Genomic DNA, 27,827 nt, shown 5'->3' with positions numbered 1-27,827 from the left:
CAACAAAGTAGTGCCAAGCGTGTGCCTGTGTCATAAGTAAAGGGCCGGCTGGCTTGACCGTTAAAGGGTGCTGTAACTCCAAACCAAATAAAAAAATATTTTCTGTGTTTGTGAATTGTGTGCGCAGCAGCCGCACGTGCATCAACAAAGGAGCAGTGCCAAGCGTGCGTCTGTGTCCCATAAGTAAAGAGCCAGCTGGCTCATTTCTTAAAGGGTGGTGTAACCCACAAAGTGCACTACTCTCCAGCAAAAATAAAAAAATATTTTCTGTGTTTGTGTGCGCCTTAGCCACACGTATATATCAAATCGATATAACATAAATGGAGGACCAAACTTTCTCCGATAAAAATAAAATAGAGAAAGATCAAGAACCACTTGCTCCTAGTGCTGAAGCTGTTGCCACTAGTCATGACATAGACGATAACATGCCATCAACGTCGTCTGCCAAGGCCGATGCCCAATGTCATAGTAGAAGCCACATACAATTCCAAATGACAAAGTTCAGGAAAATGACCTTAAAAAAACATTTAAATCATCTGAAGAGAAACGTAAACTTGCCAATATGCCATTTATGACACGGAGTGGCAAGGAACGGCTAAGGTCTTTCCCTATGACTAGTGTGTGTCATTCTAGTATGACTAATATGTTCATGACTAGTGGTTCAGCTTCACATGACGATGGAAGCCCTCCTCAAGCTGAAAAAATCAAACGAGATAAGCTGGCAAAAGCACAGCAAAGAACTGTGCGTTCTAAGAAGATATCACAAATCCCCAAGGAGAGTCCAAGTGTGGTGGCGGTTGCGATGCCTGACCTTCCCAGCACTGGACGGGAAGAGGTGGCTCTTTCCACCATTTGCACGCCCCCTGCAAGTGCTGAAAGGAGCACCCACAGTCCACTTGCTGATATGCAAATTGAAGATGTCACTGTTGAAGTACAACAGGATGAGGATACTGGTGTAGCTGGTGCTGAGGAGGAAGTTGGCGAGGAGGATTCTGATAGTGATGTGGTTTGTTTAAATCAGGCTCCGGGGGAGACAGTTGTTGTCCGTGGGATGAAAAAGCCCATCACGGTCATGCCTGGGCAGAAGACCAAACATTCCACCTCTTTGGTCTGGGCAATATTTCTATCCAAATCCGGACAACAACTGTCTTGCCATATGTACCATATGTAAAGGTGGAATAAGTAGGGGTAGGGACGTTAACCACCTAGGAACATCCTCCCTTATACGGCACCTGCAGCGCATTCATAATAAGTTACTGTCAAGTTCAGAAACTTTGGCTAAGACCGTAAGCAGTCCAGGGACACCTAAATCCTGTTGTCCTGTTGTATCCAAGCGCCTGCAAACCACACCATCAACTCCCTCCTCGTGAATTTCCTCCTTAGTCAGGATCAGAAGTAGTCCTGCAGGCCATGTCACTGGCATGACTGACTCTCCTATCCGGGATTCCTCCGGAGGATCCTGCATTGCTACGCCTCCTGCTGCCGCTGCTGCTGTTGCTGCTGCTGGGAGTCGTTCATCATCCCAGAGAGGAAGTAGGAACACCACTACTTTTACTAAACAATTGACCCTCCAACAGTCCTTAGCGAGGAGGATGAAGTACGACAGCAGTCATCCTGAAACAAAACGTATAACTGAGGCCTTGACTGCTATGTTGGTGTTAGACGTGCGTCCGGTATCCGCCATTAGTGCAGTGGGATTTAGACAATTGATGGAGGTAGTGTGTCCCCGGTTCCAAATCCCGTCTAGATTCCACTTCACTAGGCAGGCGATACCGAGACTGTACAGAAACGTCAGAAAAAGTGTCCTCAGTGTCCTGAAAAATGCCGTTGTACCCAATGTCCACTTAACCACGGACATGTGGACAAGTGGAACAGGGCAGACTAAGGACTATATGACTGTAACAGCCCACTGGGTAGATGTATCACCTTACGCAGCAACAGCAGCAGCGTCACCAGTAGCAGCATCTCAGAAACGCCAGCTCATTCCAAGGCAGGCTACACTGTGTATCACCGGTTTCAGTAAGAGGCACACCGCCGACAACTTCTTAGAGAAACTGAGGAAAATCATCGCCCAGTGGCTTACCCCACTTAGACTCTCCTGGGGATTTGTGATATCTGACAACGCCACCAATATTGTGTGGGCATTACATCTGGGCAAATTCCAGCACGTCCCATGTTTTGCTCACACAATAAACTTGGTGGTGCAGAATTTTCTGAAAAGCGACAGGGGCGTGCAGGAGACGCTTTGGGTGGCCCGAAAAATTTCTGCCCACTTTCGCCATTCAGCAACTGCATGCCGAAGACTAGAGCGCCAGCAAACACTCTTGAACCTGCCCCGCCATCACCTGAAGCAAGAGGTTGTGACGCGGTGGAACTCAACCCTCTATATGCTTCAGAGGATGGAGGAGCAGCAAAAGGCCATTCAAGCCTATACATCCACCTATGACATAGGCAAAGGAGGGGGTATGCACCTGACTCAAGCGCAGTGGAGAATGATTTCCGTGTTGTGCAAGGTTCTCCAGCCCTTCGAACTTGCCACACGTGAAGTCAGTTCAGACACTGCCAGCTTGAGTCAGGTCATTCCCCTCATCAGGCTTTTGCAGAAGCAGCTGGAGAAAGTGAAGGAGGAGCTAAGACAGAGCGATTCCGCTCGGCATGTGGGACTTGTGGATGAAGCCCTTCATTCGCTTTGCCAGGATTCCAGGGTGGTCAATCTGTTGAAATCAGACCACTAAATTTTGGCCACCGTGCTCGATCCTAGGTTTAAAGCCTATGTGGTGTCTCTCTTTCCGGCCAACACAAGCCTGCAGAGGTGCAAAGACCTGCTGGTGAACACACTGTCAGCTGAAGTGGAACGTGACACGTCAACAGCTCCTTCTTCATTTTCTCCCGCAACTGGGGCTGCCAGGAAACAACTTAGGTGTCCTAAGCAACCTGCTGGCGGTGATGCAGGGCAGTCAGGACCAAGTTTGGACATCTGGTCTGGACTGAAGGACCTGGCAACAATTTCTGACATGTCTACTGTCACTACATATGATACTGTCACCATTGACAGAATGGTGGAGGATTACATTGGTGACAGCATCCAAGTAGGCATGTCCATACCTGTACTGGCAGGAAAAAGAGGCAATTTGGAGGCCCCTGTACAAACTGGCTCTATTTTACCTGAGTTGCCCCCCCTCCAGTGTGTACTCCGAAAGAGTGTTTAGTGCAGCCGGGAACCTTGTCAGCGAAAGGCGTAGGAGGTTGCTTCCACAAAATGTGGAGAAGATGATGTTCATAAAAATGAATTATCAACTCTTCCAGGGAGACCAGCCTCCTGAACGTACAGAGGGACCTGTGGTGGTGGATTCCAGTGGGGACGAGTTAATACTCTGTGAGGATGAGGATGTACACAACACTGAAGAGGGTGAGGAATCGGTGGATGAGGAGGATGAGGACGACATCTTGCCTCCGTAGAGCCAGTTTGTGCAGGGACAGATTAATTGCCAGCTTGTTTTGTGGGGGCCCAAACGAACCAATCATTTCAGCCACAGTTGTGTGGCAGACCCTGGCGCTGAAATGATTGCTTTGTTAAAGTGTGCATGTCCTGTTTATACAACATAAGGGTGGGTGGGAGGGCCCAAGGACAATTCCATCTTGCACCTCTTTTTTTTCTTTGCATTATGTACAGTTTGGGGCCTAGTTTTTCAAACTGCCATCCTGTCTGCCACTGCAGTATCACTCCTAGATGGGTCACGTGTTTGTGCCGCCCACTCGTGTCGCTTAGCATACTCATCCAGCTACCTCGGTGCAGCCTTTTGGACATAAAAACACTATTGTGAGGTGTGAGGTGTTCAGAATAGACTGTAAATTAGTGGAAATTAAAGTTATTGAGGTTAATAATAGCATAGGAGCAGAAAAACCAACACATTCTGTGATTTTAGCTGTTTTTATGCTTTTTTTTAAAAAAGTACTGATCCAAAATACAAAACCCAGAACCCAAAACACGGAAGGGTGGTTTTGGCAAAACCAATCCAGATCCAAAACACGAAGAAAGATCCAGATCCAAAACCAAAACACAAAACACGAAAAGTGGCCGGTGCACACCCCTAGTTCAAATCGCTCATAAAAGTCGTACCGTGTGTGCGCACCATAAGTGTAATAACAACTGTGGTCTACAAGTTCATATATTGACACTGTATTTGTAGTGGAAAATAGTTAATAAATGCCAGTTTAATTATATACATGGGTGCCCCTCATAGAGGAGAATTGGTACAGGCTGGAGGAACAGGACTTGAGGAACTTGTGGGGCTGCGCAGAAAGAGACCCTGCCATTTGGTCGCAGGGAAGGGTGTGAGTGTAGGGAGATTGGAGCTAGTGTGGTTGGTGGGAAGTGGACCAGCATGCGACTGCAGTCTATATAAAGGAGGACTCGTGGGGGTTGCTGGGGAATTGCCTGAAGTAAGGGAATTGCTGGAGGAGCTGTGCTTACCGTGGTCACCTGAGGGAAGTGCTCTGCATCTGCAGCATGGAAGAGCTGGCACTGGGAGCCAGAGGCTGAGACTTCTCCAGAGTTACTGCAGGAAGCAATACCAGCGGAGCCGCACCAAATCCTCCCCATTCAAGATGAGCGGCAGCTGAGACACAGAAATAAGGAGGGATCGCTAACCTTACTCTCAGTTGTGCTGACCTACTGGAGGTGCTCTGTGCGACAGGGAACAGGGCTGTCAGCTGTTCAGCACATCGACACAGCATATACTTCTGCCCTTATAGACAGGCATATTGACTTGGAGTATTACAGCCATTAGCTTTAATCTCTAATTGAGGAACTGTTGCATACTGTAGAATCAGCAGGGCCATAACTAGGGTAGAGCGTCCTGTGCCATTGCACAGGGCACCGCAGGACAAGGGGCGCTGTTTGGGCCTGTCAATTTTCTGTTTATGATCATTCTTACTTGTAGCTTCCTCATTTTTTATCCCCAGCATCTCCTGGCCTCCCCTATCTCTTCCCTGGCCCTTCCCCATGAGGCCATTCTCCTTGTTTGGGTGCATTATATCCCTATTTGAAAAATGGGGGGGCGCCAATGCTCTTTCTGGCACAGGGCACCAAAAAGTCTAGTTACGGCTCTGAGAATCAGCTTCAATTCAGGAAGCGCACAAGTCTTATTTAACAAATAGACACTTTTCTTCATTAAATAGCTCCATCAGGAGAAACAGTGACAAAAACAGACTGTCAGCTTCTAAGTTAAATGAACTGTATAAATGGAAGACTGTGTCTATGAAAAACTCAGACCACGGTTCATTAGCAGAATTGCGCAAGTATATTGAATCAGCTGTCGGGATTGGGAGCTATATGAGACAGGGAGAACATCATGGGCCAGATGTAATGGGATACGATTTTATAAAAAATTTGAGTTTTTGGCGCTAAACTCACATTTTTTACACACTTGCCAATGTAATAGGGTGCAAATATATTAAAGCGCGCATATTTTAGCTTAACTAAAACATCGCAAAAACCAATCTCGCATCCAGATGTTTTCTCATTCACAAGATAGAAGTCGGCTATGTAAATTACGAATTTCTAACTCGCACCCGCAACCTTCCCAATAATCGCAAAAACAATAGACCAGGTTCAGATAGGCAAGTCTAGCCTGAGCAGGTGCTAATAACTCAGAAACATGCACATATCCATGAGAACCCCCCTCCCCCATAAGCATAATCATCCCTGTGCTCTGTAGAGCCTGCCCTGGTTCTTAATACAAAGGTAAAAATGCATAGGGTCCCCTGTATTTTAAAAACCAGCACTGGGCTCTGCTGAACCTGCTCAAGTTGTGGAAGTACAGGGGACAAAATGAGTATGGGTCCCCTGTGTATTCTATAACCAGCCTGGACTCCATCTATATTGTTTTATTGTTTGTACAATCGTTCCATGTGTATGCACAATATTGTTTGTCCAGGAGTTCAAGGAAAATCGCAGACAAGATTGGATTTTTTGCAAATCGTACCGTGTGTACCCACCTTAACACATATACACCATAACACATACACGCATAATCACAGACATACATACACACACACTGAAACAGTACACATACACTTTCACTAGATGCAGCTGCTGCAGGACCAGTCACCGGTATAGGTTGCAAGCACCTCGATTCATTAGGGCCCCTGCAATGTAATACCGTGATTTGCTGGAATATGGGGGTGGGGCTTGCCGTATTCACTCCGCCCACAATGTGGCCAGTCGAGGGGGGTTCAAGGTACTCAGAAACCCACCCCCTGAATCTGCTAGTATGGAGCCGGCCCCTCTCCTCCTTAGAAGAAAGCTGACTGCGCTGCTGCACTAGGTAGAAAAGCCGTGGCTACTGAGCCTACACCCGGGAACAGGTGTCTGTTCTTGGCAGCATCAAATTGACCCTGTGTGGGGGCCTCTCTGTATGTAGGGGCCCTAGAGTGATTGCTCCATCATCACCACCCCCTCCATAATCTGGTCCTGCTTCCCAACTGTCTTGCTTTTGGTGGGACAGTAATAATGTATTGGGCACTGATGAGTGTCAAAACTTCCTTGATAAATAGACCCCATATTGCTTTAACTTGATCTGCATATAATATTGTTTATTCCAGTAAGGGGCACCAAAATCTATATTTGCTTACCAAAAACATTAGGCTTGGGCAGGCTCTCGTGACTATACCACCAAAAATGGGATGGTTTGGAGGCATGAAACTGTTTTATGCTTATGTAGATCTAATAGCCTGACCTAGCTTTGTGAATAGTGAAATTCACACTTGTCTGTATTTTAGCTTCATATAGTCAGAAACATGAACATAACATGTGCCCCAGAAAATTCCACAACTGACCAAAATTACCATAGCAAAAGGTGTATGCTTAAAGACCATGGGGTATATTTACTAAAGTGTGGGTTTTTAGAAGTGGAGATGTTGCCCATAGCAACCAATAATTTTCTAGCTATTATCTTCTATACGGTGCTTGATAAATGTGAAGTAGAATTTGATTGCTTGCTATGGGCAACATCTCCATTTCTAAAAACCTGCACTTTAGTAAATATACCCCTTATTGTTTGAGGAGAAATTAAGAAGGTAAAAAAAGCTAATACTGGAGCAATCACGACTGGGAATATTGTGTGAAGGTAGCATTGGATGTGGCTGTGATAAAGGGAGTTTAACAGAGGGTGAGGCTAGTATGATGTAATATGAAGGTGTTCATTGGGGATATAGCCAGCATCCCAATATACGGGATGCTGACTGTCTAATTACCAACCGCCGGCATCCCGAAGGTAAGTATTGGGGGTTAGGGGAGGCTTAGTTTTAGAGTTAGGGGTTAGGCACTAGGGGGAGGGTTAGGGTTAGGCACCAGGGAGGGAGGGCTAAGTTTAGGGTGTGGGGAGGGGGAAGTTAGGGTTAGGCACTAGGGGGGAGGTTAGGTTCAGGCACCAGGGAGAGAGGGTTAGGGGAAGGAGTAAGGGTTAGTGTTAGGAAGCTTACCATCTAGTGTCAGGATTCTGGCAGTCAGGATGCCGCTATCGGTAATCTGACAGCTGGCATCCTGACAGCCGGGATCCCATACCCAACCCATTCATTGTTTTTACATAAAATTAACTTCTTTGTTGAATGTAGTGTCCTCTATCTAGCACAGAGAGCAGGGCAGACACTGTACATTTGTAAATTCATAAAGAATTAGGGGTCTATTTACTAAGCCTTGGATGGAGATAAAGTGAATGTCCCAACTAACCAGCTTCTAACTGTCATTTTTCAAACACAGCCCGTGACATGGCAGTTAGGAGCTGGTTGGCTGGAACTTTATCTCCGCTCACTTTATCTGCATCCAAGACTTAGTAAATAGACCCCTTATGCTGAATACACACTAGACGATATATCGTCCGATCCGTCCGGATCAGACGACATATCGGGCACATTGTCTAATGTGTATCACCCTAAATGTTACTGAAAATGCGCGTTCCCACGCATGCAGGTCTGATAGGTGACATCGTCAGCGAGGGCCATGCTGTTGAATGAAGCATGGCCCTCACTGTTGCACCATCACTGCCAGCCACGGCAAGAGTATATGCAATTGCCAATGTCAGCACCCCACCAGGGTGCATCACTAATGAGGTCGGTACACATAGTAGAAGGTGCAAGGTCCTCCAGCAGCACAGTAGTGATATCAGGGTCCTGTCTTACTGATGGCAGATTACTTAATATACAGAAGTGTCTGACACTACAAAGTTCATACATTCATGTTTGTTGTTTTCCTCTTCATAGACAATATGTCCTGAGCACACCCGTAATGCTAACCAGCGGAGAAACCGGAAAGCTCTGTGTAAACCTTGTGGAGTGCAGCGAGCCCCTAGATCTCAATGTAGTGCTGGAATACAATGGAAAGAACACAACGATCATTGTAGCACATGTCACTACTACTACATACTACGAGTGTAATGATTACAAGGTAAGGACCAGACAGAGAGGAAAGAAAAAGGACTCCGTATGTGGGGCACATACATTGCCGATTACATTCAAACTTGTATATTTCAATACAAAATGTCCTGTCCTGTGGTTTTTGAAAGATATTAACATGATATATATATATACTTATTCCACAGTTTTTGACTAAATATACAACACAAATTGAGATGATTACATAGCAGGAATCTGCTTAGAGTCAATCCTGAATACCTACATTGCTATATGCTATATGTGTGTGTGTGTGTGTGTGTGTGTATATATATACATATATATACAAGTAACTGGAAACAAACAGCGGCACTCAGGGACTTGTGAAAAAATACAAAAGTGTATTGCACTCAATACATGATCCGACGTTTCGGGACTCACACGTCCCTTAATCAAGGTGTATACATGTAAAAACACTTACTGACCTTATATAGAAAAAAGCCACCGCAGTGTGCACGCACCGGAGAAAAAAACGGAAGTCACTCACCAAGTTGCCATAGCGGCCTGTATTGATGACGTCACCGCGCAAACAGCGTCCGGTCACTATGGTGATCGGGACGCCGGTGATACTGAAAGTAGAAGAATGATAATAAAGCATACAGAAAGTGACAGAAATAACTAGCCACCAAAAGAAATAAATAAAGTGTGTTAAAAAGCCGCTGAACCGAGCAGTGAAAAAAATATATAAAAGAAATAGACATCTATAAATTGCTGGACATGAAAATACATTGCAATAAATATAAAATTATGGATAAATATATAACATGTATAGCATAATAGTACAGGGCTGCGTAGATAAAAGCAAATGTAGCAAACTGTCTCAAGAAGAATATGAAAGTGAGAGTGAACGTAAAATATAAAATATAAAACTGAGCAATAGTTAGATGACCATGAAACGTGAAGTGTATGAGTGAAAAATCAAATGTATTACGTGTGTATGTGTACATATGCATTAAACTAAAACACTAGAAAACATGAGTGGAAAAACACAAGTGTGAAATATGTGTAAAACAAAAAAGTGAAGTAATGACATATCAAACTATGAAAAAATGTGACCATGTAAAGGTGTGTAAAAAATAAAAATGAAGAAATGTAAGCCTGCATGAAAAACAAAAAAGCGGGTGTAATGTGCCTATGCAGTATTATAATGTGTGTAAACGAAAAAATGTACAATATGGAGATCAGATAAAATGCTCGATTTAACTGAGTCATAAACTAAATTCTAATATAAACAAATCACTTAAATACATTCCAAGATAACTTCTCATTTAGCCCATATGGGCTCATGGAATTAAGTTCAAAGATCCACCGGGCTTCGATTTGTAACAGTTTGTCTGCTCTGTCCCCGCCCCGTAGGGTTTTGGGGACATGATCAATCATAAAATGCTTCAATTGACTTAGTGTATGACCTTTTTCGGCAAAATGTCTGGTGACAGGTTGTTCAGATGACTTGCCCGAAAATGGCCGCCCTAATGGCTGATCTATGAAAAGCCATTCGTTCCTTCATCATTCTCACCGATTTGCCCACATGTAGAAGGCCACAAGGGCATACAATAACATAAATAATGTGATTAGAAGTACATGTTAGCACATGTTTGAGTCTGTAAGTTTTTCCCGACGAGGGATGTTGGAAAGAGGGACCAGTAGTCATATTATGACATGTGGTGCATCCGAGGCATTTATAACATCCCGGAGATTTATTCAGAAACGTTGTTTGTTTAGTTGAGTCTTGATTATTCTCAAAGCCAGTAATGTCCGAATGCACTATAAAGTTTTTGATATTCTTGCCTCTATTGTAGCATGAAAGAGGTCTATTATTTTTAAAGCATTTTAGACTGCTGTCCATAGATAGAATGGGCCACAGGGCTCTGGTGGCTCTGAGAATGACAGGACTGGATGTATTATATTCACTGACAAAGGGAATGGATGTATCTTGCTTGCACAACTTCACACTTAGAAGGCTAGATCGTGACATACATAACACTTCTTTTTTGTGTCTAAGTAACAAATTTAGTTCATAGCCTCTGACCTGGAATCTTCTGACTACTGTGTCAAGAGCTGCTTCTAATTTATCATGCTCACTCGTGATCCTGGCAACTCTGATCATTTGCGATCATGGTAAACCTCTTTTGAGGGCTCTTGGATGATGACTATTTGCCCTGAGGAATGTGTTCCTGTCGGTGGGTTTATAGTACACCTCGGTGTGTAACCGACCATTATGAATGGAAATTAGCACATCCAAATAATTGAGCGATTTTGTATCGACCTGATGCTTAACTTTAATGGGTGATGCTCTGTTGTTAATACGTCCCATCAATTGTTCAAATGTTTGGATCCCTCCAGTCCAGAGAATAAACACATCATCTATGTATCTAAAATATTTGTAAATGTGTCTGGAAACCTCCATATCCGAAAAAAAACATTTCTTTTTCCTCATGAAACATAAAAATGTTGCAAATGAAGGGGAGACGTTACTCCCCAAGGCACATCCACTTGTTTGTTGAAAAAAGGATCCATTAAATAGAAAGAAATTCCTAGTAAGCGTGAGATGTAAAAGGCTAAGAAAAAATTCTGAGTCAACACTATCCATGTTTTCTTGTATCAAAAAATTCCTCATGGCCGTTAGGCCCTGTACATGGGGAATACTAGTGTACAAGTTACATATGTCCACTGTGCATACGATCGTCCCTGGAGGGACCATATCAATATCCATTAATCCTTTGAGGAAATCGTTGGTGTCCTTGATATACCCATCTTGTCTTAAAATTAGAGGTTGAAGTATGTTGTCAAGGAACACCGATATGGGTTGAAATAGCGAATTGTGTGCAGAAATTATCAGCCTGCCAGGAGGATGCAAAGCATCCTTGTGAATCTTTTGGACAGTAAATAATATTGGTACCACCGGATGGTCCTGTTTCAGAGCCTGGCCAACAATATTTGGAATGAGCCCATTGAGAATGGCTGTATCCAATATAGTATCCACTTACAGTTTGAAATCGGCGGTAGGATCCAATTTAAGAGATTTGTACGTATTTTTGTCTGCGAGTTGTCTATATATATTTCATTTTTGTAATCCAACAGATCTAATACTACAACTCCTCCGCCCTTGTCTGCTGGACTGATTACTATGTCCCTGTACGAACCCAGGCTTTTCAGGGCTTTCCATTCTGATCTAGACAAATTATAATTGTGATTGACTGTTGCCGAAGAGTACTTGACAACTTATTCATCAAGTAAACGTACAAAAGATTTGATGGAAGGGTTAGATGAAACAGGATCAAATGTAGAAGTTGATCTGGTCATAAGAAAGTCCTGGTAGGGAGATTGTGTTAATATGGGGGCCTGATTTTGAAAATGTTCTTTAAGTCTGAGCTTGTGGGTGAACCTGTGTAGATCAATTTGCCAGGTGAGTTGTTTAAATGGATTAATTGGGACAAAAGACAGACCTTTCTCCAAAACTCTAATTTCTGTATTACTGAGAGTACGTTGTGATAGATTATATACTACCATCTCCTTCTCACCGGACCAGCCCTTACTCCTGGCGTTCTGTCCCCCCCTTACGGGTGGGCGTCCTCTTGACCTTAAATCTCTGGGTACCTCTGAAGTCACCCCTAAAGGGATACTGGTTTGATCTACTGAACCCTCTGAGTCGGGACACATAAACTCGCTATCACTATTGGATGTTAAATTGTCCTTTGTTTGAACTTCCCTCCATTTGCGCCAATGGTGTTTGGATCTAGCATTATATGGTTTGTGATTACCAGGATCACCTCCATGCAGCCATCTATATACTTTATTGGTTTCATAATCTTCGCATACAGTCCTATGTTTGTTCCATTTAAATAGGGTGAGTTCCCTGCGATACTTATCACATTGCGCATTCAATTTGCGTATCCATTCAAGACTGGAATCTTGCTGTAGAATGAACTTCCATTCAGTTTCCAGCGTATTTATTTTGTCACGAGTAATTTTCAGTTCCGTCCTTGCTTCCTCCGTGACTAGTATTATTAGATCCAAACTGCATCTATTGAGAATGCCCACCCATTTTTTACAGAACTCGGGATTAAATCTGCCAATCGTGGGCACATTCCGTATTCTGAAGCCTCTGGGTATAATTTTTTCCCTAAAATAATCGGATAGGGAAATGCCGTGAAGCAGGAAATCAATCTCCCTGCGTTTCACTTTTAGTAATTGGGGGTATACATCCTCAATGTCATTTGTTTGGTCGGTAATAGACAGCTTTTCCTTAAACAATACTCTGTCCACATCCTCTTCCGAAAATCCATATAGATCGCCAATGGATGTATGTACATCACTGTAACCCGGTGTGCTATCCTGCACTGGTCTGTTGGGCACATAATTCATGATGAAAAAAGCCCAACCAGCATTAACAAAAGTCCAGCAAAGTGAAAAGTACCATCTCAAAAAAAGAAAAAAGGAAAATGAAAAACAGTGACAACAACACTGCAAAAAAGGCTTCACCTATTAGATATGCATCAATTTACAACAGATGATTGGTGCCTTATCCCATGTAGGACAAAGGGGATGAACCAAAGTCCTGATTCCAGTCTTGAATGGATACTCAAATTGAATGCGCAATGTGATAAGTATCGCAGGGAACTCACCCTATTTAAACGGAACAAACATAGGACTGTATGCGAAGATTATGAAACCAATAAAGTATATAGATGGCTGCATGGAGGTGATCCTTGTAATCACAAACCATATAATGCTAGATCCAAACACCATTGGCGCAAACGGAGGGAAGTTCAAACAAAGGACAATTTAACATCCAATAGTGATAGCGAGTTTATGTGTCCCGACTCAGAGGGTTCAGTAGATCAAACCAGTATCCCTTTAGGAGTGACTTCACAGGTACCCAGAGATTTAAGGTCAAGAGGAGACCCACCCGTAGGGGGGGACAGAACGCCAGGAGCAACGGCTTGTCCGGTGAGAAGGAGACAGTAGTATATAATCTAACACAACGTACTCTCAGTAATACAGAAATGAGAGTTTTGGAGAAAGGTCTGTCTTTTGTCCCAACTAATCCGTTTAAACAACTCACCAAGCAAATTGATCTACACAGGTTCACCCGCAAGCTCAGACTTAAAAAACATTTTCAAAATCAGGCCCCCATATTAACACAATCTCCCTACCGGGACTTTCTTATGACCAGATCAACTTCTACATTTGATCCTGTTTCATCTAACCCTTCCATCAAATCTTTTGTACGTTTACTTGATGAATCAGTTGTCAAGTACTCTTCGGCAACAGTCAATCACAATTATAATTTGTCTAGATCAGAATGGAAAGCCCTGAAAAGCCTGGGTTCGTACAGGGACATAGGAATCCATCCTGCAGACAAGGGTGGAGGAGTTGTAGTATTAGATCTGTTGGATTACAAAAATGAAATATATATAGACAACTCGCAGACAAAAATACGTACAAATCTCTTAAATTGGATCCTACCGCCGATTTCAAACTGTAAGTGGATACTATATTGGATACAGCCATTCTCAATGGGCTCATTCCAAATAATGTTGGCCAGGCTCTGAAACAGGACCATCCGGTGGTACCAATATTATTTACTGTCCCAAAGATTTACAAGGATGCTTTGCATCCTCCTGGCAGGCCGATAATTTCTGCACACAATTCGCTATTTCAACCCATATCGGTGTTCCTTGAAAACATACTTCAACCTCTAATTTTAAGACAAGATGGGTATATCAAGGACACCACCGATTTCCTCAAAGGATTAATGTATCTTGATATGGTCCCTCCAGGGACGATCTTATGCACAGTGGACATATGTAACTTGTACACTAGTATTCCCCATGTACAGGGCCTAACTGCCATGAGGAATTTTTTGATACAAGAAAACTTGGATAGTGTTGACTTAGAATTTTTTCTTAGCCTTTTACATCTCACGCTTACTAGGAATTTCTTTCTATTTAATGGATCCTTTTTTCAACAAACAAGTGGATGTGCTATGGGGAGTAACGTCTCCCCTTCATTTGCCAACATTTTTATGTTTTATGAGGATAAAGAAATGTTTTTTCGGATATGGAGGTTTCCAGACACATTTACAAATATATTAGATACATAGATGATGTGTTTATTCTCTGGACTGGAGGGATCCAAACATTTGAACAATTGATGAGACGTATTAACAACAGAGCGTCACCCATTAAAGTTACGCATCAGGTCGATACAAAATCCCTCAATTATTTGGATGTGCTAATTTCCATTCATAATGGTCGGTTACACACCGAGGTGTACTATAAACCCACCGACAGGAACACACTCCTCAGGGCAAATAGTCATCATCCAAGAGCTCTCAAAAGAGGTTTACCATGACCGCAAATGATCAGAGTTGCCAGGATCACGAGTGAGCATGATAAATTAGAAGCAGCTCTTGACACAGTAGTCAGAAGATTCCAGGTCAGAGGCTATGAACTAAATTTGTTACTTAGACACAAAAAAGAAGTGTTATGTATGTCACGATCTAGCCTTCTAAGTGGCAAGTTGCGCAAGCAAGATACATCCATTCCCTTTGTCAGTGAATATAATACATCCAGTCCTGTCATTCCCAGAGCCACCAGAGCCCTGTGGCCCATTCTATCTATGGACAGCAGTCTAAAATGCTTTAAAAATAATAGACCTCTTTCATGCTACAATAGAGGCAAGAATATCAAAAACTTTATAGTGCTTTCAGACATTGCTGGCTTTGTGAATAATCAAGATTCAACTAAACAAACAACGTTTCTGAGTAAATCTCCGGGATGTTATAAATGCCTCGGATGCACCACATGTCATAATATGACTACTGGTCCCTCTTTCCAACATCCCTCTTCGGGAAAAACGTACAGTCTCAAACATGTGCTAACATGTACTTCTAATCACATTATTTATGTTATTGTATGCCCTTGTGGCCTTCTATATGTGGGCAAATCGGTGAGAATGATGAAGGAACGAATGGCTTTACACAGGTCAGCCATTAGGGCGGCCATTTCGGGCAAGTCATCTGAACAACCTGTCACCTGGCATTTTGCCGAAAAAGGTCATACACTTTTTTTATTTTACACATAGTTCACACTTGTGTTTTTCCACTCATGTTTTCTAGTGTTTTAGTTTAATGCATATGTACACATACACACGTAATACATTTGATTTTTCACTCATACACTTCACGTTTCATGGTCATCTAACTATTGCTCAGTTTTATATTTTATATTTTACGTTCACTCTCACTTTCATATTCTTCTTGAGACAGTTTGCTACATTTGCTTTTATCTACGCAGCCCTGTACTATTATGCTATACATGTTATATATTTATCCATAATTTTATATTTATTGCAATGTATTTTCATGTCCAGCAATTTGTAGATGTCTATTTCTTTTATATATTTTTTTCACTGCTCGGTTCAGCGGCTTTTTAACACACTTTATTTATTTCTTTTTGTGGCTAGTTATTTCTGTCACTTTCTGCATGCTTTATTATCATTCTTCTACTTTCAGTATCACCGGCGTCCCGATCACCATAGAGACCGGATGCTGTTTATTATTATTATTATTATTATTATTATTATAATTTATTTATATGGCGCCACAAGTGTTCCGCAGCGCCTTACAAAGTACATAGACAAAAAAGTAACCATTGACTTACAATACAATACAATACAATACGGGACATGGATAAACATTGCTATATTAGTGACATTAACGCCCGCATAAGCAGCCAAGTGTTAGTTGCCCTAGTGGCTAGTAAGAAATACATTAAATTACAGTAGGGAGAAGCACAAGAGGGTAGAGGGCCCTGCTCGAAAGAGCTTACTTTCTTTAAGGGAGGGGAAGACAAACAGGAGTGACACAGAATGGGGTGGGCCGGGAGAAAGGAAGATGTAGCAGCAAGTTAGGATGAGAGCTGGAAGGCTTTAATGATGTAGTGGGTCTTAAGAGCTCGTTTAAAAGATGGTAGAGAAGTGCAGAGTCTGATAGGGAGAGGGAGGGAGTTCCAAAGGTGAGGAGCAGCACGGGCAAAGTCTTGGAGGCGGGAGTGGGAGGAAGTAATCAATTGGCATGAAAGGTGGCGTGTATTAAGTGAACAAAGAGGGCGGACAGAAGAGTGAAGGGAGATGAGATCAGAGATGTAAATTTGAGAGGAATGGGTGAGGGCTTTGTAAGTGAGTGTAAGAGCCTGGAATTGGGTTCTGAAAGGGAATAGGAGCCAGTGGAGGGCTTGCAAAAGAGGGGAGGCAGATGTAGAGCGTTTGGAGAGGAAGATGAGCCGAGCAGCAGCATTGAGCACAGACTGGAGAGGAGAGAGATGGGATTTGGGGAGGCCAGCTTGGAGAAGGTTACAGTAGTCCAGTCTGGACATGACCAGTGAATGTACAAGGGTTTTGGTAGCATCCTGGGTGAGAAAGGGTCTGATTTGCACGGTGACGTCATCAATACAGGCCGCTATGGGAACTTGGTGAGTTACTTCCGGTTTTTTCTCCGGTGCGTGCACACTGCGGTGGCTTCTTTCTATATGGGGTCAGTAAGTGTTTTTACATGTATACACCTTGATTAAGGGACGTGTGAGTCCCGAAACATCGGATCATGTATTGAGTGCTATACACTTTTGTATTTTTTCACAAGTCCCTGAGTGCCGCTTGTTGTTTCCAGTTACTTGTATTTACCTCCACTCCAGAAGGCACCGGGGCAAGCTACCCTGGTTGGATTGAGTGCCGATCCGAATACCCGTTTATATATATATATATATATATATATATATTTATATATATATACACGCATACAACTGTGATTATCGACTGTTGTATATGTTTCAATATATACAAAAAACAATTGTGATTGCCGATTACATCCAGATTGTATATTTTAATACCAAAAGTCCTGCCTTGTGGTTTTTGAAAGATATAAACATGATATATTTTTTCCATAGGTATTGACAAAAAATATACAACACCAATTGCAGTAATATTGCAGTGCATCTCCTACGATTGAAGAATTGTTTGTTTGTTTGTTTGTTTGTTTGTATTGTTCAAACCTGATGGGTGTCTTTGCCCATTTTTTTTCTTTACTTTTTTAATGAATATCAATAAAATTTATTTTTTATAGCTTGTTAATTCTATAGGAGTGTGCCCCACATACAGAGTCCTTTTCCTCTCCTCTCTGATATATTCAATTTACTCCTAGGTTCAGTGGCGTAACTATAAATTTTGCTCCCCCATGCCAAAAAAGTTTCAGGTGCCCCCCCCCCTTCCCCGCACAAAGATCAAACACACCCAAAGATGACGTTTAAGGTGTGTGGTTACATGATGCAGTAACATGCCTTACACATTATGACACACTAAGTAATGCCACTTATAACAGTGTGCCACACCGGAATGCCCCTTACAATACATTATGCCACACAGAAATGCCCCTTACACATGCCACACAATAATGCCACTTATAACACATAATGACATACAGTAATGCCCTTATAACAAATTTATGCCATACTGTAATGCCCCTATTTCACATTATGCCACACTGTAATGCCACATACAACACATTATGCCACACAGTAATGCCACATACAACACATTATGCCACACAGTAATGCCTGTTACACCATTATGCCACACAGTAATGCCCCTAATAGGACATTGTGCACACAGTAATGCCAAATACACATTATGCCAAACAGTAATGCCCATTACATCCCACCCTGACAGATCTACTTCACCAACCCTCCTCTCTGCTCCTGCCAGTCTGTCACCTCAGCTCAAGACAGGTTGCACAGTTTTTATGTCCATGTAGAACCAGATTATTGGGAACATAGTTTATAACCTGTAAACTGCGTATATCAAGTTAGTGCCCCTTATACAGTGCCCCCTATACTAGTGCCCCTTATGCAATGCCCCCTGTAATAGTGCCCCTTATGCAATGCCCCCTGTAATAGTGCCCATTATGCAGGGCCCCCTGTAGTTGTGCCCATTAAAGTAGTGCCCCCTGTAGTTGTGCCCCATATGCAATGCCCCCTATACTAGTGCCCCTTATGCAATGCCCCCTGTAATAGTGCCCTTTATGCAATGCACCCTGTAGTTGTGCCCATTATGCAGGGCCGCCTGTAGTTGTGACCATTATGCAGGGCCCCCTGTAGTTGTGCCCATTAAAGAAGTGCCCCCTGTAGTTGTGCCCCATATGCAATGCCACCTATACTAGTGCCCCCAAAGAACATATGGACAAAGTATAATCAAGAAATTTGAGTTCACAATATCTACACTACAAGCAACTGCTGTCTGCATCACCTGGACAATCTTCACTGGCCTCTGTTTGCTCACTATAAGAACTTACACTTGCTCATATTTGGACTGACTAGCTCATTTCACAAACAACTCATAGCTTACTGTATTCAGTCCCTATTTCAATTTATTTCTTAGAAATGTCTTCCCACCTCTTTTCTTTTCCTAGCCTGTAATCTGTCTTCTAATTCAGTTTACTTTACAATTCCATGTTTCTTCTTGTCCTCTCAATAATAGTTTGGAAATTTTGCAGGCACATTTTCTTCCATTGTACTATTACTTGCTCCTCTGCACTGATACTTTATTCCTACATCTAGTTTTCCTCCCCCTACTCAACTCTTCCACACCATTATAATGTGTACCTCCCCCTCCACTCATTGTCTACCTAGTCCTCTGCTCTACCCCCTTTTCCACCTATATCATTTCCCCTTTGTCTCCGTCACCACCTCCTTCCTTTATCTCCCCTCCTCTGTCTGCCGTACTCCCTCTCCTCTCCCACTACTACACTTTCTTTCTCTTCTACCCCTCCTATGTCCTACTACCCCACTGATAATCCTTCCTCCAAACCTCCTCTCCATGTCACCCCATACCACCCCCATCATATTAAACTCCCTCCCTGCCAACCACCTACAGGTTCCCTTCCCAGCACTGGTTCCATCATAATCTCTCCACTACATTCATCTCGGCCACTCATATTATACGCACCTTCTCGCTACAGCAACCCAAATAATCTAATTCACATCTCTCCCACAAACATATTCCCTCTATCCTGTGCCCTCTAGAATGCCAGATCAGTATGTAACAAACTCATACCCACCCATGACCTTTTCATCTCAAAAAAATTGCATCTCCTAGCCATTACTGAAACCTGGATTTCATCCTCTGACACCACCTCCCCTGCTGCTCTCTCCTCTGGGAGCCTCATCTTCTCACATACCCCTCGGCCTGGGGGTCGCCATGGTGGTGGGGTAGGGGTCCTTCTATCCCCCGGCACCTCCTACCAACTACTACCCTCTGAACCATCTCTTAATTTCTCTACATTTGAGGTTCATGCTCTACGCCTCTTCCAACCAGTTCACCTTAAAGTAGCTGTTATATACCATCCCCCTGGCCCTCCTTCCAAATTCATTGACAGCTTTGCTTCCTGGCTTCCTCACTTTCTCTCCTCTGACCTTCCCTCTCTTATCCTAGGTGACTTCAATATTCCTATTGATAGCCCCACAGAAGCCTCTGCCTCCAAACTCCTTACCCTCACCTCTTCATTTGGTCTCTCCCAATGGACCTCCTCACCCTCCCATGTGAGAGGGCATTCACTTGACCTGGTCTTCACTCACCATTGTGATATTTCTGATTACTCCAATTCCACATTCCCTTCTCTCTGACCATCACCTTCTCTCATTTAACCTATCCCTCTCTCCTTCCCTCCCTCTACCTCCTAAGGCCACCATCACTAAGCATAACATTGACGCTATTGACACCACTTCTTTTTCTTCCCAGCTGGACTCACTTCTCTCCCCTATCCTATCTCTCCAGCCCTGAATAAGCCATTTCTATATACAATACCTCCCTTACTTCTGCTCTGGACTCTGTTGCTCCGGTGATCACTATTCACCCTCGCAGATTTACACCTCAACCTTGGCATTCCAAATGCACCAGATACCTTCAAAAGTGTTTGCGAACTGCCGAGCGACAGTGGAGAAGATCACGCTCTAAGGCTGATTTTCTCCATTTCAAATGTATGCTCTCATCATACAGTGCTGCCCTTTCCCTCTCTAAACAGTCATATTTCAATAACCTCATCTCCTCTCAGTCCTCAAATCCCCAACGTCTCTTCACCACCTTCAACTCCCTCCTCCGCCCACCCCCTCCTCACCTCCCCTCCTCGCTCTCTGCCCTTGACTTTGCTACATACTTTACATCTAAAATTGACTCCATATATCAGGACATCATATACCACCAGTCCCCCTGCTATCCACCTCCTCTCTTCCCAGATCACCCCTCTCCTTCCATTTTACCAACTCTAACTTTCTTCTCCCCTGTATCTGGAGAGGAAGTCATGTCCCTCATCCAGTCCTCCCCCCCTTCCACCTCCCTCCTTGACCGTATCCCTTCATGTCTCCTCCACTACCTCTCTCCTTCTGCCTGCTCCCATCTTGCCCACCTCCTTAATCTCTCCCTATCATCAGACACTGTCCTGTCTGCATTCAAACATGCCCTTGTCTCCCCCATACTAAAAAAACCTACCCTTGATCCTAACACTCTCTCCAACTACCGTCCCATCTCTCTCCTCCCTTTTGCCTCCAAGCTTCTTGAGCGTGTTGTTTACAAACGTCTTACCATCTTTCTTTCCTCTCAGTCCCTCCTTGACCCTTTTCAGTCTGGCTTCTGTTCTCTCCACTCCACTGAAACTGCCCTCATTAAAGTCAGCAATGACCTCCTTGCTGCTAAATCCAAGGGCCACTACTCTCTGCTCATTCTCCTTGACCTTTCTGCTGCTTTCGACACTGTGGACCACCCTCTCCTTCTGCAAATCCTTCACTCCCTTGGTCTACGTGACACCTACCCTTGATCCTAACACTCTCTCCAACTACTGTCCCATCTCTCTCCTCCCTTTTGCCTCCAAGCTTCTTGAGCGTGTTGTTTACAAATGTCTTACCATCTTTCTTTCCTCTCAGTCCCTCCTTGACCCTTTTCAGTCTGGCTTCTGTTCTCTCCACTCCACTGAAACTGCCCTCATTAAAGTCAGCAATGACCTCCTTGCTGCTAAATCCAAGGGCCACTACTCTCTGCTCATTCTCCTTGACCTTTCTGCTGCTTTCGACACTGTGGACCACCCTCTCCTTCTGCAAATCCTTCACTCCCTTGGTCTACGTGACACTGGCTTGTCCTGGCTATCCTCCTACCTCTCGAACCGATCCTTCTCTGTCTCCTCTCATGGCTCTTCTTCTCCCCCACAACCTCTTGCAGTAGGTGTTCCCCAAGGTTCTGTTCTTGGACCTCTCCTTTTCTCACTCTATACATCCTCACTAGGTGAACTCATCAGCTCTTTTGACCTCCAATATCATCTCTATGCTGATGATACTCAGATCTACCTTTCCTCCCCTGACCTCTCTCCCTCTCTCCTCACTCGTGTCTCCAACTGTCTCTCGGCCATCTCTTCCTGTATGTCCCAGCTATTTCTTACACTTAATATGTCTAAGACTGAGCTAATCATCTTCCCTCCCCCCTACATAACCACACTTCCCACAATTTCCTTATCAATTGATGGCACAACTATCTCATCTAGCTCTAAAGTGCACTGTCTTGGAGTTATCCTGGACTCCTCCCTCTCCCTCAAACCACTTATCCAGAATCTCTCACAGTCCTGTCATTTTCATCTTAAAAATATTTCCAAGATTAGACCCTTTCTCACCCAGGATGCCACCAAAACCCTCATACACTCATTGGTCATCTCCAGATTGGACTACTGTAACCTCCTCCTATCTGGCTTCCCCAAATCCCTTCTCTCCCCTCTCCAGTCTGTCCTCAATGCTGCTGCTCAGCTCATCTTCCTCTCTAAACACTCTGCATCTGCCTCCCCTCTCCTACAAGCCCTCCACTGGCTCCCCTTCCCTTTTAGAACCCAATTTAAGGTTCTCACACTCACTTACAAAGCACTCAGCTATTCCTCTCCAATTTACATCTCTGATCTCATCTCCCTTCACTCTACTGTTTGCCCTCTTTGTTCAACAAATGCACGCCACCTCTCATGCCAATTGATTACTTCCTCCCACTCCCACCTCCTAGATTTTGCCCACGCTGCTCCCCACCTTTGGAACTCTCTCCCACTTCCCATCAGACTCTCCACCTCTCTTCAATCCTTCATATAGGCTCTCAACCCACTATTTCATCAAAGCCTTTCAGCTCTCATCTTAACTTGCTGCTACATACTCCTCTCTCCCTGCCTACCCCATCTGTTTCACCTCTGTTTCTCTGTCCCTCCCCCTTAGAATGTAAGTTCCTATGAGCAGGGCCCTCTACCCTCTTGTGCTTCTCCTTACTCTACCTTCATCTACTTCTTACTCTCTACCAGGGCACCTAACACTTGGTTGCTTTGCATTGTTGCTTTTCTGGGTGTTATGGTCGCGAATGTAGCAATGTATATTATCCATGCCCTGTAATGTATTGTATTGTATTGTACTGTAAGTCACTGTAAATCAATCTATTTATGTACTTTGTAAGGCGCTGCGGAACACTTGTTGCGCCATATAAATAAATGATAATAATAATAATAATGCCCCCTGTAATAGTGCCCCTTATGCAATGCCCCCTATAGCAGTGCCCATTATGCAGGGCCCCCTGTAATTGTGCCCATTAAAGTAGTGCCCCCTGTAGTTGTGCCCCTTTTAGTAGTGCCCCCTGTAGTTGTGCCCCTTCTTGTAGTGCCTCTTTTAGTAGTGCCCCCTGTAGTTGTGCCCCTTTTACTAGTGCCCCCTGTAGTTGTGCCCCTTCTAGTAGTACCCTCGGTGGTTGTGCCCCTTCTAGTAGTGCCCTCTGTAGTTGTGCCCCTTTTAGTAGTGCCCCCCATAGTTGTGTCCCTTTTAGTAGTGCCCGCTGTAGTTGTGGCCTCTCCTGCAGTTGTGGCCTCCCCAAACCTCTCTCCCTTCCCCCCCTCACTTACCTGACTTCGTGCGCTGTCATCTGGGCTGTCTCTCCTGCTGCCATGCTGACTGGCTCTAAATAGATCCAGGAGACGCAGCCGCGCAGGTTTACCCGGGGCGAACTGCATTACTGGGAACGCTGGCCTCTGAAGTGATCGGAGGCTTCCTTAGCCTCCGATCACTTCAGAGGCCAGCACTCACAGTTGCAGTGGCGTAAGCACTGCCCCTGTCGCCTCCAAGCTACCCGGTGCCTCCAAGCCACTGCGGGGGCTGTGGGGGCAGTAGTTATGCCACTGCCTATGGTGCACCTTCTATGTTTATTGCTTTATAACGATCTTTCTTACCCACCAATATTCCTGTTCAATCAATCCTACTCTACACACCCCTTCCCCTATCTATAAGGACCAGACAGAGGGCCTGATTCAGACCCGCTCGCGAGCAATGAGCGCTCACGAGCGGGTCGATGTTGGCCCAGTGCGCATGCACACGAGGGAGCCGGCTCCGTCGTGCGCATGCGCGAGACCCGGATAGCGACGTCCGGGTCTCGCTACAAAGGGGGCGTGCTGTCGATGGTGAGTGACAGCACACCCCCTTTGGTGGGCGTGCCGGGGCGTGGCTCCCCAGATGGAGGCATTCCCATGGGAACGCCTACCATCTGGAGCCGACCCCACTGACATCACATGTGATGTCAGTGGGAGTGCTCTCGGCTCTGATAGAGCCGAAAGCACTCCAGGGCTTGCGGCAACGAGACCCTACCACAAGGGTCTCGTCGCAAGCCCGATGGTCGTGATGGTCTTGACCATCGCGACCATCTTTTTGGCCGCTCGCTATAGCTGTGGGTGGTCACCCACAGCTATGCGAGCGACCAGGAGGCCGCTCTAAAAAAAGAGAAGGACAGCCCTGATTCAGAGCGAGCGCTCTGTCAGAGCATCCGGCTCTGAATCAGGGCCAGAGTGAGCAATTCACAGTATCCAATCACATCACAGATCTGGGCTGACTATGATAACCTGTTATTATACACTATTGACACCCACAGTCATGTGTGTCAGTCTTTTTGGTACAGAAAGGAGTGTGGCTGAGGCTGGTACTGTATAACAATACATTTTCCCAAGAACCACAGTATTTCTCAGCCAACATGTGCAGTTACAGTACCCGGCTCTGAGTTCTGTTTGCCAATTTGAAAATTTATATCTGTTCCCCAGTTATGCACATAAGCTGTGTCCACAGACAATGCTTATTTTGTTGTACCTGGATTACTTAAATTGACTGACCATGATTAATAGTGTGGTGTTTCCTTACAAGACCTAAAAAGTCTTTGTGTGTCTCTAAAAAGTTTGAAGAATCCTTAGTTGAAGTTTGTCTCCCCCACAGATTCCAGCTGTCCCCACTTCTGTGCCTGTGGCCATCATCTTTTCTGCAATTGGGAAGGCCACCGACATGCGGGAGAGGAAGACGGTGGTGATTAAGCCCCCTATAAATACCTGTTTGTTTCAGCTGGACATACCCGTTTATAAACCTGGGCAGAAAGGTGAGCAGAACAAAGACATTACCTTCTCTAACCACATACCAGCAAACATTGAAATTTAGACAAGTGGGACAAACAGCCCATCCCACCCCCCTAATCCACAGTTTGTGCAAGTTGCACCGCTTTTGCAGAGGACCACCCCCCGCAGGGGTCCATGATTTGGCACTATCCCTCTAAAATTGTGACAATTCACAGATGGTGTAATGGTAGCATTACTGCCTTACAGTGCTGAAGTCATGGGTTCGATTCCCACCACGGCCCTCCCTGTGTGGAGTTTGTATATTCTCCCTGTGCTTGTGTGGGTTTCCTCCGGGTACTCTGGTTTCCTCCCACACTCCAAAAATACACTGGTAGGTTAATTGGCTCCAACCACACAAATTAACCCTAGTGTGTATGTGTGTGCACATGTGATAAAGAACATAGAGTGTAAGCTCCACTGGGGCAGGGACTGATTTGAATGGCCGAATATTCTCTGTAAAGCGCTGTGGAATATGTGTGCGCTATATAAATAACTGGTAATAAATAAATCAATTATATGCTAATGTTATACATCTGTCGAAGCTGGATTAGTGGCTGAGACGGAATCAGCATAAAAATTAGCGTGCGCGACGCCATCTTGCGAATGGCAGCTAGAAGCCATTTTAGAAACAAGAATCTGCAAGATGCCATTTTGCGACCAGCGCCACTTTAAGTTACAACTCACGAGCTAAGTACAGATGGCAATGTTTTTGATAATCTTTTTAGAAGCCATGACAGGCCCATTCTGGGGACAACCTTGCATAGAGAAATACCAAAAACAACTAGAAAAACAGCCTATTGCGAAAAGTAAATAGAATAGACAATACACCAGGAACTGTGAGTGTTTTACATACAAATTGGGAATCCCTGTATATAGGCAAGTATAGTTGTGGCAATTGTAATATAACCCAGACATTGATCTACACAATTGAATTTGTCTGAATCCTAAACACTTTTTAATCTCACTCCCAGACAGAATGGCCCCAGCTTCACAGCTGGGGGTCTCCACCTTGTTTGAGAAGTGAAGCTCACTGTCCATAACACATCTGCATTGCAGTTTGAAACTGTTAGTAAGGAATGAGATATGTGTATGTATATAATATATATATATATATATATATATATATATATGTGTTAAGTCCATCATAGATAGAATCTCATGCATAAACACCGCACATTACGCACAGTTGCGCTGCTAACATGACTCTCAGTAGCGAATGCACAATAACCTGCATGCGAACGCTGTTTATTAGCTGCATGCGTGCACATCTGCCCCAAATCAGATAAACCTAACTAGCGTCTTTTCTCATATCCCTAATACTTACATAATGCACACTTACACAAAAGGTTCCATAGCTATAAAGTAAAAGATCCAAGTTTTATTCATTTATTACAAATGCTGTGAAATAAAGACTATTTGGTATCTAAGGTTTAATACATGATAAATAAACCGTGTTTGATATTATACTGATCCGCACTTTGGGCCTTATTCAGAGCCGCTCGTAAGCGGCCGCTCATTCGTTCCGAGTGATGTTCGCCCAACTGCGCATGCGTACGGATCGTTATACGCATGCGCTAACCAGTCAGTGCGGCCGAAATTCATGTGCTCGCATAATAGCGAATGCCTGCTATTTTGAGTGACAGAAAGAGGCGTATGTGGGTGGTAACAAGGGATGGTGCTTGAAAATGGGGAGTGGAAATCAGAACACAGGCATGCTTAAAGGTCAAAACGGGCGTTTTATGGGTGTGAATATTTAAAACAGCAGCGTCATTGACCACGTCACTGAGTTATTTTATAGTCAGAACTGCTCGCAAAATTGTGGTAGCAAACACCAACCCCAAGAATAGCGAGCAGTTCATACCCTTGTCGATGTACTCGATTAATCTAATAAATAGCGGACATGACGTAGGATGCGAGCGGCCAGGGGGCGTATTTTTCAAAAGAACGAACGCAAGTTTTGTTCGCTCGTTCAGACCTAGAGGCGTGAACAGACCGCAAACAGCGAATGGTTCATTTGAATAGCCACCCCTAGTTTTAGAACGAGCGACCGCAAATAGCGAGTGGCTCTGAATGAGGGCCCTTATCCACAGCTTTCTGGTATCATCGGTGTGAAGATAGGAACATGCGTTCGCAACTTATGGACCATAAAGACATAAAGAACCAAAATGTACTTTGTTAAACCAACAGTCCAGATTTGCATGAGGTGGGAAAACGAAGGCAACCAGCTGTTGGAGGCTGGACTGTGGCCATTTGAATCAACCTGTTAAATGTCCTGTAACAAATGCACCCGCACTGGGAACCAATGGGATCAGCAACAAACTCCTCTATTGTGTTCTCTATTTCTGGGGGGGTATAAATATGTGTGCTCTGACCCTGGGTTGCTAGTCTATTCTGCTGATTGCTGATTGACGGAGGTCTCTTGCTGATGCCGGAATCTGGTCCCAGAGCGCTTGCGTATGTATGACTGTATCTTGGGTCTGTATAATTCTTTGCGCTAAATTGTACTTAGATCACAGTGTGTAACTGACTGTACTTTACCTTAATAATACTTTGTGCTTTGGAACACATGTTCAAGGTCTAAAGTCTTTATTTTACTGTATGACTGCGTACGCAAATAGCGTCAATTTTAGAGGTTTATAGGCAGGGTTTAGAAGATATAGGTAGGTGCGTATTGAGGTTGAAATCCAGTATCCTTAGTTGGGGGCTCATAGTGAAGTCACGTACCTAATCACACGATATATACACAGATATCCTTATCTCAGCAAAGGGTGGATAGTGGCCACAAGCAGTCTTACCTGCAACCATTCGATGCTGAGAGATCGCTACCCATTATCGTGTGACCAAGAGACGCTGACTAGAATCCAGGGAGAGGGAGAGGAACCAAGAGAGGATGAAG

The 27,827-nt window shown here is 44.2% G+C and overlaps 1 pseudogene; it reads left to right on the top strand.

Annotated features, from left to right (window-relative positions):
* Nucleotides 1–8,019: 8,019 nt before the first annotated feature.
* LOC148501810 (ovostatin-like) overlaps nt 8,020–27,827 on the top strand; it is a 182,618-nt pseudogene continuing 162,810 nt past the window's right edge.

The sequence above is a fragment of the Taudactylus pleione genome, unplaced genomic scaffold (genome assembly GCF_031769625.1).
Source record: "Taudactylus pleione unplaced genomic scaffold, aTauple2 ptg000502l, whole genome shotgun sequence".
NCBI classification, from domain to species: domain Eukaryota; kingdom Metazoa; phylum Chordata; class Amphibia; order Anura; family Myobatrachidae; genus Taudactylus; species Taudactylus pleione.
Note: the sequence above shows the minus strand (reverse complement) of the source record. Positions and strands in the feature narration are given on the sequence as shown.